General features: G+C 38.1%; 1 protein-coding gene across 2 annotated transcripts in view; it reads left to right on the top strand.

The window, feature by feature from the left end:
• LOC102368918 (nuclear factor of activated T-cells, cytoplasmic 1-like) overlaps positions 1–12,929 on the top strand; it is a 71,402-nt gene that overhangs the window by 32,208 nt on the left and 26,265 nt on the right. The gene's annotated exons all lie outside the window — the stretch shown is intronic.

The following is a 12,929-nucleotide window of genomic DNA, read 5'->3' on the forward strand; positions in this document are numbered from 1 at the left end:
TTTCCTTTTAATTTAATCATCTGTTTTAAACAGCATGATACTTACTGAATTAGGATAAAGAGCATGAACATTTTGGATCTTGAATAACAGCAATTTGCTTTTCTCTTCTGGGAAAACGTCTTTCCTGAATAGAACTCCTGATCAGTTACACGACAGACAGGTCTAAGGAATTTTCCTAATTAGGAAGTCAGTTCATTAGAGTTTTACATGGTTATTACACAACTTCCCTGCAGGTTTTTTTTTTATGCCAAGGACAGACTATTCTTCAATTTGACAAGACAGTCAAATTCCACTACATGCATGCTTCTACGAGAAACAAGATTTAAGCCAATGCACACACGCAAAATGAAACAAAAATTGGAAAGCCTGATCAAATTAAGGACTTGATAGATGACAGATAAAGGCGGCACAAGGAACAGCTTCACAGTTAAAATTGACATATAATTGTTGGAGATTTATTCTGTATCTGTTGCCATCTGTCCATTCACGATAGCAGCAAAAGTTCATGTTGCATTACTCCTCTGTAATTCAACTGTTCTGTCCCATTCGTGTTTGATCCAATGTATTCATTTTAAAAAGTCATCAAAAAATGAGGACTACTCTGCACAAGAGAAAAATAGGGAGCAGCAGAACTCCCTCATTGAAGGGGCAACACAGTAAGCTGTGTAATTGCTGCAGTTCCACAGGGAGAAGCCGTTCCCACTGAAAGCATTCAGTTTGTTCTTTGCTGATGTCCACTAGAAGGCAGTGAGTGAGGCTTAGGAGCCACAGGTGCAAGGCTGCACAGATGTAACTAGCCAACCTCCCTTGAGATAAGGAGCCTGAGGTCGCAGAGTCTGCTACAGTTTTAGCCTGCAGTAATGTCATGGGGAGCTCTGCTGTAGCTGTTTATGCTGGAAAAGGATTTTATTTCCCTACCCCATGCTCATTTTCTCTGACACAGCATAAAAGACTTGGGCCTAGTAATTACTTGAAATCACTCATCACAGTGGTAATACAATTGAACTCAGATTTCAGTCTCTAACATATTGTCTAAAGCCATTCTATGACCAGCTACGGAACTACAAACTGAGAAACAGCTCAGACTTGTATTCATAATAAAAGGAACTCTATTCATCTCCTGATAGCATACTTTCAAGAACTTAGGATCACACTCTAAAGTGGTAGCATAATAATCCACATATATTTAAGAGACAGAGGCAATTGGCCTAACTGCAACAACATCTGAATCCCAGAAATGTAACCCAAAAAACTGGCAAACTTTTTTCTTTCTCCTATAGTTAATGTTTCTCCCTCCTTCCACATTTTTGTCTTTCCAGCTAATTTATAGTATGTACTTCTCTTACTGACATTGGAAATTTTATTTTTTGTTATTATTTTTATGATGTTCTGCATGTCAGGACCAATAATAATGTTTTGGTATGAGCAATTGTATCTTATCTTCTTTTTAAAAAATAGATTCCAGCTTTACTATCATTCCCCTACTTGGATATTAAGGTAGTGGTCGGGTGACACAAAGAGGACTTATATCTTCCCTACTTGCTGCTTAACCATTTCATTACTTCCCAGTGTAGCAAATAAGTTCTGGGCAAACCTCTCAGTCAGAAGCCTCTCTCTCATTCCCATAGACTAGTTATTAAAAGCATGGGATTTTGACCTGACACAGTTCAGAAAAGCATCCTGATCACTGAAGTGTTTACCTTAGACTCTAACTTATTTGCCTCCCAGTTAGATGTTACTCATTGCAGGTGACTGTGATACCCTCAGGAATGAATATCCCCAATAAATAATGCCTTATACCACGAATATTTCATTCAAGTCATAGGGGATACTTGTGGAGCAAGACACTAAGTCAGTGGAAGGAAGAGTGTACAGAGTGGTTCTGATTAAAAAGTGTGTGTGGGGGGAAAATCTTTGTTTGTTTATCTATTTATTTTTTGCTTCATTACTATTAAATTCAGCCACTGCCATTAGTTCTTGGTAGTTTATCAATTGAAGTGTGGGGGTTTTTGTTAGTTAGTTTGTTTTTTGGGAGAAGAATGTAGGCCATTTTGTAGCCTGTAATACTACCATATTTACTCAAATATAAGACAAGGGTTTTTCCCCAATCAGCATGGGGGGAAGGGGGGAGCCCCTCATCTTACATTTGCATATAAGAAAACCTCATTAAAGAAACTGTTTAAACTGCAGCCAAAAGCAACATGTGCTCAGTAATGAAAACCAACTATGAAGTTGATTAAATGCAGCCAGCACTGAGCATGACTATAAAACACATGGCCCATATTGGGCAACCATCTTCATGAGAATGTTTTTGGGTTTTTTTTTCCTTTTTTTGGCTCTTAAATATAATTGGCAGGTTTCCCCTTCACAGGGAACTGGCACTGGGCCTGGGGGGTACTGGAATACCAGGCTGGCACCAAGCAGGCCAGAGCCAGACCTGACACTCTCCTATGGATGCCAGAAATGCTTGATCTCAGCTAAAAGTGCCAAAATTACAATACATTTATAATTTTTCTATGTATAGAATGTAGTTATGGGAAATCATCTTATATTCAGGGTCATCTTGTATTTAAGTAAATATGGTATTTGGATGATTAGACAGCAGAAGTCAAATTAAACCAAGGGGTAAAGAGCTTTTACAATTTAGTTTTTCATAGATTACAGTAATTGTTTTGTTATAATTTGTTGAGTTTCAAATTTCAATTCTGACTACTTAAAACTGTTAAATATAATTAAACCTTTTTTCAACCTTAGCCTTAGTAAACAGTATAAAGCCATAGAAATAAGATCATTTCATGTACTATATTTCTTCCCTACTGCTTAAAAATTATTAAGCAATTCTCCTTCAGTCCAATAGCATAATGATAAAATCATAAAAAGAAAAAAAAATCAGAGCCAAAAGGCCCATTCAAGAAAAAAGTGTCAGAAACTTCACGAAGTCAATTAGGAACTTTGCTAGTGCTATCAATTTTACATGGGTGGTACTTGATACTGTAGCAATGAGCAGCAATACAAAACCCAACGACAGACAGCAAGAGCAAGCTCATGTGATTACAGGACAAATTATAAATCCAGCCCAGGTTAGGCAGAGTAATATTTGGTGCAGACTTTTGCAAACTCATCTTTTTCTTGGTTTGATTTATAAATCTCTATCTCTAATATATATTAGAAATAAATACATAAATAAATCCTTGCCTGATATATGTATCAAGTAATCTTGGACCTGGTATAAACAGAAGTTTTTCAGTTTCAGCCTGTAGAATCAAAGCAGTCTTCATTTTTTTTGGTCTGGAGTACGTCCAGCCATAGACTACCTACACTACAGAGTTCCCAGGGGAAAAAGCTGTCTGTTTGTTTTATATAGATATGATATTTTACTATTCGTGAAATAATGATAGTCAGCTAAAGTGATATAAAGGAAATACCCGAGGAGGCTTCTATTTTGGCAAGCAAGTGTTGTTCTTGGCAACTTCATTTTAAACAAAAATCAATAGTAGCCACCTGGGATACCCATTATACTGATAATTTTGTTTCAGAATGAGACTACATAGCTCAAAAATTACCACACATTTGAAGCTCACCTTGTTAAATAATATCTGAAATGTTATAAACATATTATCAATATCAGCATGCTTCTGTCTCAGTTAGCAAAGTGCTTGCATTGGGTGTTTTGAGTTGAAGACTTTTATGGACTCTTGCTGCTTATATGACATTAGTAAGGGTTGGGCTTAATGCTCAAGATGCTGCTTCTTAGGTGAAACAGTTAGAAAAAGACACAAAAGTAGGAGGTGCTGACCAGTGTTTCTCAATATAACAAGTTGCAATATCAAAAGCATTTTGCATGTGAAATGTTGCTGAGTGCTTACTGTGTAGTCCATTAGCTTACAAATAGTCACTGTATAAGAAACATCTAACTTGGGGTCTAATTCAGAACCCAATTAAGTCAACAAAAATCTTGCATATGAAAAGTGCCTTACCAGAAAAAAATGTATTTCCCAAGAAGAGCTTCCTATACTGGGTGAAAGAGAACAGGAGAAGAAGCTATGAAAACCACTAATGATATTCCCATTTAGATTGAACCTAGGAATAACTAGTGATGGGAACTATGGGGAATCCTAAAATAGACAGCTTTCTGTTCCATTAAGTATTCCATAGGCTGCAGAACGGGGTGGGCCACCTGGGCCATGGCCCGACCAACTTTTAGCACATTAATTTATATAACCCACAAATGCACAATTGTCATTCTGGTTAAAACTGTATAGCTGTTGTTTTAACTGCATAGCCAGCTAAATTACTGTGCTAAAAGTTGGTCCGGCCATGGCCCAGGTGGCCCACCCTGTTCCGCGGCCTATGAAGTATTCTAACAGTTTACTGATTTATCAGCAGTAGCAAGTTCAGTAGAAAGCCAGGCAAAAGATTGTTGACAACAATGGCCACATTAAAGAGAACTGGGTCTCAGAACAGTAAGCCAAGCGATTGGATTTCAATTGTTCGCATTTGCAGGAGAAAGTGGAATTGACATGACACAAGCCAAAGAATCCACTAGTTTTAAGAACTGACTGAACTTTTGTTAATTCCTTAAATAAAATATTATCTCACTTGCTAAGTAAGGAAAGCTAAGTTACCTTTGTTTTACATTTTACGTACTCCTTTTTGCTTATCCCTGTCAAGACTTTTGCTAAAATACTGCAAGAAAGCCCCGTTCACTTTTGCTGAGCAAAGTGGCTCATCTACATTTTCAAACTCTATAAATTTATTTTTTTGGATGTTCAGAATAGCCTGTAGTGGCTATTGGCAGCTAAATACATGATCAAACAGTCTTTTGGGGGACTGGACAGCGTTTTGGCCAACCCTGAATTAGGGCAGGACAAACATGGTTTAAAATGACCTTGCCTTCCTCCCCTTCCCGTTCCTGTCCTATGTGTAGCCTAGGTGGAAAAGAGGCATCTTTGTTTTAGTATAACAGAGAGAGATCAGTTAGGCATTTTTATGCCAAGAAACATCATTCGGGTTATGACTGGCACTCCCACAAGCTATTACATTTTTTACCTGCAGCAGAATGACACTAAAATGCAAAATTATTTCCTGCCATTAAAAACATCAAAGAAATTACTTATCATTACAAATTAAAGTTATCTCAGTAAGCAAGAGGGAAACACATTGGTACCAACAGGAAAAGACTCATGATTTATCTTCTCGATACACTTTGAGGCACTGTTTATGCACTCAGTCCCAGTTTCTTTTTCATTAGTTCATATAACCCATAAAAACATGTTCTAACAAAAAATTAAAGAATCTTGTTTTTTAACAAAGATGTGCTTGAACTGCAAGGTTCAAGATCTCAGCTTGGCCAAGTTTGCAGTGTTTGGATTTAGTGTCTTTGGATAATTCCTGGATTTAATGAAGTCAGTGGCAGAATTCCCACTTATATATTGGGTCAGGATTTCACAACTGGTTTTTAAAATTGTCTTCCATTACTTCTCCTTTGGTTCTGTTCCAGGTGTCAGCTTTGGAATAGCCATCATCTTTAAGAGCTCATATCAGCAGTATTGAATATTAATTACTCCTACCTTTTTACTAAAGGGCTATACTCGGTCTTGATGTGATTTGATTTAACTCAATGGATAGTGAGTTAAGAATGTATAGATCACAAACAGAAGAAAGGTCTGCATTTTTCAATATGTAGGCAACCACAGATGCTTCATCTTTTCAAAATAAATAGGCTTTTGCCCCTATAATTGTCTCCACACAGCTGCACATTTTATAGTACTCTGCCCATGAATGCACTGATTTCAGCATTTTTTTAATCTAAAAAGGTAAATTGGGAGCATTAAACTCCTAATAAGTAGAAGTGGCAAAACCACAGGTAAAGTATTACTGAAAGCTGCAACCTTGCCAGCCATTTCATTTTAAACATGGCTCTTTTAAAAATAACTATTGCAGTAAAAGTCATAACTCATGGATGTAATATGAGCTATTGCTAATGTCATACCCATGAATTGCTTACACTGTTGAACTGTTAGATGTCTGACAAGTCCATATATCTCCTATACAGTATATATGAAATTCTGTTGCCTCTAAACCATATGTTCTTTTTTTCTACTCCTATATATTTTTGAAGTGCACGTGGTTTGATGATATAGTTTATTTGAACAGGAACTATAGCAGACAGAATTATTATTTTGCTGAAATGTATCCTTTTTCATACATCTCAGCTTTGTGATTAAAATGATTGGCTCTCAAGGCATTAAGTTTAGTCTGCTGCTGCCACAATTATGTCTTTGAAAACTTCTGAGTGCACTCTCTGATTTCCAGTAGTCCAGATGTCATTAGAACAACATGCAGGTAGTCTACAAAGTCCAGTAATACTGTCTACACTTCAGTCTGGACTGTGAGCTTTTCCTCTCTCCCTCTTGGCCTGGTTTAGCAGTGCTGGGAGAAAAAAAATTCTTTCCTCATGGAAAGTTTTACTAAACCTGGCCCCATGCCTGAGTCTAGACCCTCCTTATTTCTAATGATGATTGAAAGTGTACATGCTACCGTGATAAAACATGCTGAGTTGTTAACATTTAGGATGTAGGCTATTTGTGATGGGTAGGGGGAAAATAAAGGACTAATAATTCATTAGGGTCAGACCTCTAATGGACTTAAATGTCTGTGTTTGAGTGGTATGCTATTAAAGCATACCACACACAGTCAGGGTACCAAGAGTGCCTTTTCACTACTCCTTGCAGTCTTGGTGTCTGGAATCTCCCTGAAGCCTCACTAAAAGAGAGCTTCAAAAACAATAAATGACAGGAACTGGTAGCCTTTCCTGACTCCATCCTGGCCCGTGTGTTCAAATGCCCAGCAGAGCAAAACCTGTTGCTGGTCAACTTTTGGTTGCTGCCTGCTGTGATATATAATGGCAAACTGTGTTTTCCTTCCTTGAACATTAATGCTTCGCCTTGCAATGTGGTCTTTCAGTGTCTGAGTTTTCAAGGGTGCTGAGACCATGCCCAGTGATGACTATGGATGCTAAGCAACATCATTTTTGAGGGTGAGGATCAGCAGCTGACGGAGGAGGTGTCACCCGGTAATAACTTGCAATGCTCTGACATCCTGGAGTATATTTAGTGTTTAAAAGCCAGCATTTGCATTTAGTGTGCCCTTTCATGAAACATTTCATCCATAGTCATTAAGTATATAACTGAGGCTGTGTGATTCTGCGTCTTTTCAGACTAAATGCCAATTTCACTCTGCAGCCCTGGTTCTCCCTGTACAATTAAACGGGTGAAAATCACATCTCAATTCCACATCTTACTCATTCTCTCATCTCCATAATAATAAATACTGGTAAAGCTATTTGAAATAGGAAGGGTTTTTTAGGTTTTTTGTTTTTTGGTGGGGGTGGGGCAAAGGAACAGTTATTCTCCATATTTCCTTGGTGAGCTGGGGAGATGGGCTATGTTTGAGCTTCAGTAGCATTTACATATGCTTATAAGTCTGGTATAGCGCCAAAGAAAATCTGTGGCTTGCAGAAGCAAAGGCCTTCTTGAGAACGCTTTGTTCAGATGTTAGCATTCATTTCTGGAATATGAGATTTGTTTGAAATTTTTCCGAGGAGGGTTACTGTTGAGTTGTTCAGGGTGCGCTGATCAGAGGTCACTATCACATGGGCCATTTAAACACTCAGCACCCTACTGCCATGAATCCCTCATCACAGAAACTGTCACAGACATTGTTTTTAAAAGAAGTGTTTTTCCAATCAGTGAAATAACCAAGCATTGACAAAAAATCCCTGCTGTGTCCAGCAGGAGTTATATTTAGTGAACACAAAGTCCATCCTGTAAACCCTTATGCACGTGAGGAGCTTTATGCTCATGGGTAGTCTCACTGACTTCAGGTACAGCAAACTTTGCAAAGAGCTAGCAAGCTATAATGTTACTAGTCTGCTAAGCAGCAAAAAGTCTGCTCCTGCTTGCACTTAAGTCAATAGCATAATTCCCTTTGGGTTCATTGAGAGTAGGACCAGGCACAGTGTTAGTTAGCATGCATAATAGCCACATTCATTGAAATCTAGCTGTTGATAGACAATCAAAGACTGGAATCTCTTCTGAGAGAATTGTGTGCAGCAGAGTTGATTGTTTCATCTACATCTGCTTGACAACTGTGTTTTTTCAGTCAGAGGTCTGGTACAGTGGTCCTTTCCTCCTCTGCACCAGGCTGGACAACAGCTTGAGTATGAATGGTCCTGAATATTCTACTTAATAGGATGACTTTTATTTTTTCTTTGCTTAGAGTTTTCTTAGGGACTAATTGTGTTGCCATGAAAGGGAGGAGCGGACTTTGTGCTGACAGGAGGTTTATCACAAATAGCAACCTCCAGTTTAATGAGAATTATTCCTTTCTTCCTCCACAGCTGGGAAAGGCAATCTGAGCTTAATATTGTAAATACCTGCTCATAAGCAATGTGCTGGGGAAGCAGTGTGCTGTCTTTCTTTTCCTCTTCGACAAAATTAGCTGATGGCAGTTTCAGGCTAAAGAGTCTGCCCAACATTGCTTGGATAAAAGGAACAGACTCTTGGAGCGGGGCAGGCCTGTTTAGTATTTTGTTGCTGTTGGTTTTAATTTTCCACAGTTTAAGGACATAGCAAGAGGCAAGGGATATGGAAGTACTGTGTTTACAGTCACAAATGTTCAGACACTGTGAAATACAGGTTGCTGGATGCAAAAGCTCATCATTAATGGATCATAACCAGCAGTCTTTACTGGGAGATTAACTCACACTCCTTTCTTCCCTGTGGAAGCAGTGTCAGTAAAGTCCCTCTCCACAGTCCCTTTCACTTTCCTCTTGTGCAGTCAAACCAGAATCATTTCACTGAATGTTGTCCTCATTGAATGATGGAGGCCTCAGGATTTCATGCGCTGTTTTTATGCAGTCAGACTCCCCTAGAAGCTAGATTTCCGTGAAAGCTTTGAGTAAAGATTTGCAAAACATGGTCTGGTTGACTATATTATGTCCCCTTTTGCAACCCTTCAGATTTCCTTGGGGAGGTGACACAGGTGTAATTGATATTAGGATGTGACCCACTTTTGACTCATTAAAAGCAGGTATAATTTTCCCCCAGTTTTTCAAAGAATTTTATAATTATCAAATAAAATAGCACATGCAAAAGACTGTTTAAAAAGAGAGTGGGAAAACACTAGTATTTGTTTCCCTCTGAGGCATGCAAAATATGTATTAAAAAACGAAACTAAAAATTATTCTGTCATATTCATCTGCTGTAAGGAACTTTTCTCTTGCTGATTTGAACACTTGTATATGGGTGGCATTGTCTGTGTTTCTTATCCATAACTGGCTCACTGGAAAACTGACACCTTCTGAATATGACTTTTTGGAAGTATGAAGTCAGGTGGGGAACCCTGTATTCTGTTTCTTCTTCTATATGGAAATTATTCCCAAACTGAGCTATGGGATTGCAATTCTGAAATCTGTCTTAGATTTCTGAGAATTTTCTAGCCAGCTATTCTTATGGAAAACATAAGCAACTGTAAAGATTATACTTTACTAATATTAATTAGCCTTTTTTCAACCTTACACTATAAAAACTAAGCCCCACAGCATTCCAAGACTTAAACTTAGACTAAACTATTTGCTTTTACCTCTGAGTGTCTGGATTATCCATTAATAACTGAGGCAAACTTTTCCATTGGCTCAGCAAATGTTCTACTGCCCAAGATCACATAGGTCTGATGTTGATTGCACATTAGATTAAACTAGTGTACTTATTTTTAAGTCAGTGGAGTGAAACCAGTGTCAAACTAGAGTTCAGAGTTAGCCCAGGTTGCTTTAGGCAGCAGAAATATCAGAATGTTCAGAATCTAGCACTGATTGCCCGGCAGACACCTGAGTGTTTCAGAATTATTTAAACAGTTTGGTAGGTGTTGCCATATGCTGGGGTGTCCTTAATTTCTGTAAAAAGACCTAATGACTCTGGCAATATAATCTTTCACTCAAACACTATTCAAAGTTTTTCCTTGAAAGGGGAGTTCTGAGAGGCTGCAAGTTATTGAGACATGCAGAATACCAGAACCCATCCAAACCTCTCCATTTCTATAAAAATCTGTCAGAATTATTACTTTATTGCACATAAAACATCAGGGACTATATATAGACAGTCAAAAAGCCCAAGCCTAATCTAGTCAATCTTTGCAGGTTAGCCTAAACTGCATAAATTGAACCAATAAGCAAGTGAACAGGCATTCACTTATGATTCTGGAAATGCAGCCTGCAGTGGCCCAGGCCAGAAGCCAAGGGTGCTAGAGCAGCCCTCCCTACTCAGCTGGAGCAAACAGCTTGAATCTGGAGTGGGATCTGGGACAGAAGTTCAATAAACAGATTTAACCTAAATCAATTAAGTCTGATACTACATCCATCCAGGTTTATCTTAAACCAGTTTCAGCCATTCTGAAAGCAGTTTATGTGCACTAAACTTCTGTTGTGTTACAGTTTTGAACCTATTTATAATAATTTATACCAGTTTTTTGTGCAATTTCTGTCCCTAGCCAGGAAGGATGACTAAAAACACATCAGAAACAAGAAAGAACAGGACAGAACAAATCAATGGCTGCTCCCAAAGACTTCCCAGGAACTCATCCCTGAATCTAGAAATCCAGGCTGGACTTCTACAGATCAGGCAAGAGTTACTGCAGCCTACTTAAGCATTAACTGAGACTGGAAACATTATGGCAGATCCCCAGCTGGCAGGAATAGGCAAAGCTTGATTGGTGTCAGTGGAACTGTTCTGACTGATTCCAGCTAGGCCCTTCTATGCCCACATTTTTCAAAGACTAAGGACATTTCCCTTGTAGAAGGTTTTACAGCAACTCTTCTTTGCCAACAGAGCTTTTAAGCATTTTAGAAATGTTTGCAATATTTGATTTAAAAAACTGAAGGCTTGAAATAAAGACTCATAGCTCTGATGCCTAAGAAGAGGTTTTTGCTGAAGATGATTCTAGAAAAGGAGACCATCAGCTTAGGTGTACCAGTATAACCAGTAGAGAAATGCTGATGGGAATTATTATTCTACTACATTATTATGTTGGTTACCAAGTCAGTAGTAGGTTGGTGATCTGAATAGCTCAAACCAAACACACTTAGGAATAAGTAGTCCATTGATTCAGTCAAGTGTAAGTGTTTGCAGGATTGTCTCTGTGTGGAGGGACCCTTATGTCCACATGGAGCTTGAGTGGCTTCCATAGCATGTGCATAGCAGCAAAAGTGGACTTGCATAGCTGTCGTTGCAGGGTTAGGCCCTTTGGTAAGTTTGGAAAGGGGAGGGTGGGAGTTGCATTTATACATATTTGTTCTGTTGGCACACAGGGGTTGAAAAGAGTGGTTTTGCCAAAATGCTATGTAATATAGATGCACACTTTAAAGGTCTGAATTAGAATAGATAGTTGGCTTGGTTGTGAAACTGTGTGTTGGTATAAATAGAGGGGAAAGAGAAGTGAAAAGTTTACAAATAAAAGAAAGGGGAAATATAAAATCCTCATCAAATAAGATGAACCCAGAAGAGGGAGAGGTGCAAGGAAGGAGTGAAAATGTATATGTGTGTGCACATGTGTTTATGGGAAATGGATACACAACTGAAATTATATACAAGCTACTCCAGATTCAATTGGTGTGGAAAATATCATGTAAAAAGTATTCCAGTTTATCCAAAATTAATTTCATTTTAGGGAAAAATGACAGGAGATGGCAAAATAAATATCCATGCATTGAATATAAGAGGAATAAACTAATGACAGTGAAAAAAAACAGTCCTAAATTATTTATGAAAAGAGAGTTGTTACTGGCTGGGCTGAGCCCAGGTTGGACACACATTATCCCTGCTCTAGTACTGTGTAAGCTGCACAGGAAAAATTAAAGCCAGAGGAAGCAATAGTTCAGATGGAAGTCCCTTACAGCACAGCTCCATTAGAGCAGCACTGCCAGAAAGTCATAGCCAGAGCCACTCTGGGGTACAGAAGGGCATCTCTTCCTGTTACGAATACTTGGTTATCCCCAAGTTATTGATGAGTTTTCTGTGGGGCAGGAAAGGGCAACCCCCTGTCCCCTGCACCTGGCAAGATAATGTTAGGTTACTACTTTTTTGGATACCCTCCCTGAGATATCCCGTGTGTAAAATCCTCACCCAAAGCTGCTCATTCTCAGAGAGAATGACCTAGCCAGAAGAGCTCAAAAATCTGATAAAAGGGGAAAAGAATTACTCCTTAAGGAAACAAATGCTAATGCAGTACAGTCACTTCTAATTTTTGGCAAGTATTCCAGTCTTTTTAAGGGTGTTTGTATAAAAGTAAAGAGAAAAAAAACAGGAGAAAGAGATTATCTATATTCTTTTCCAGTTTTGCTTAGAATAATGCACATTATAATATTTTCTCTGTGACTTCCAATTGATAAAGAGACGAATAAACAATTAGACTTTGAAAGGGCAGGGAAAGCTTTAAAATTCAGTAAGTTAAGAATATAGTGTTGAAGGAATAAACAGGAAATCTCTTTCCTTAGCAACTTTAAAAGGGTGAAAATCAAAACACAGTTAGGGTCCAATTCAAACCCTAGTTAAATATTCTGGCAATTTCTGTAGGGTCAGAATGATAAAAACTAATAGAAACACAAATCAATTAATAAAATATTTACAATATTGTCATACAGTATTTTCATGTGACTAGCCAAAATCCTTTTCAGAAGAATATTTAAATAAGGTAGATTTACTTCCCCTAATATCAAAATAAAATTGAAACCAGAAAAAAAATTATCTGTTGAAGTTTCCCAAGCTATTAATATAAATTTAAGGAATGCACCTGGGCTAACTGGTGTTTTGCTAGAAACATAGACATGATTCCAGACCAAAATCTCCCTGATACTTACAAAAGCTTTCATCTAC

The sequence above is a fragment of the Alligator sinensis genome, unplaced genomic scaffold, assembly GCF_000455745.1.
Source record: "Alligator sinensis unplaced genomic scaffold, ASM45574v1 scaffold252_1, whole genome shotgun sequence".
NCBI lineage: Eukaryota > Metazoa > Chordata > Crocodylia > Alligatoridae > Alligator > Alligator sinensis.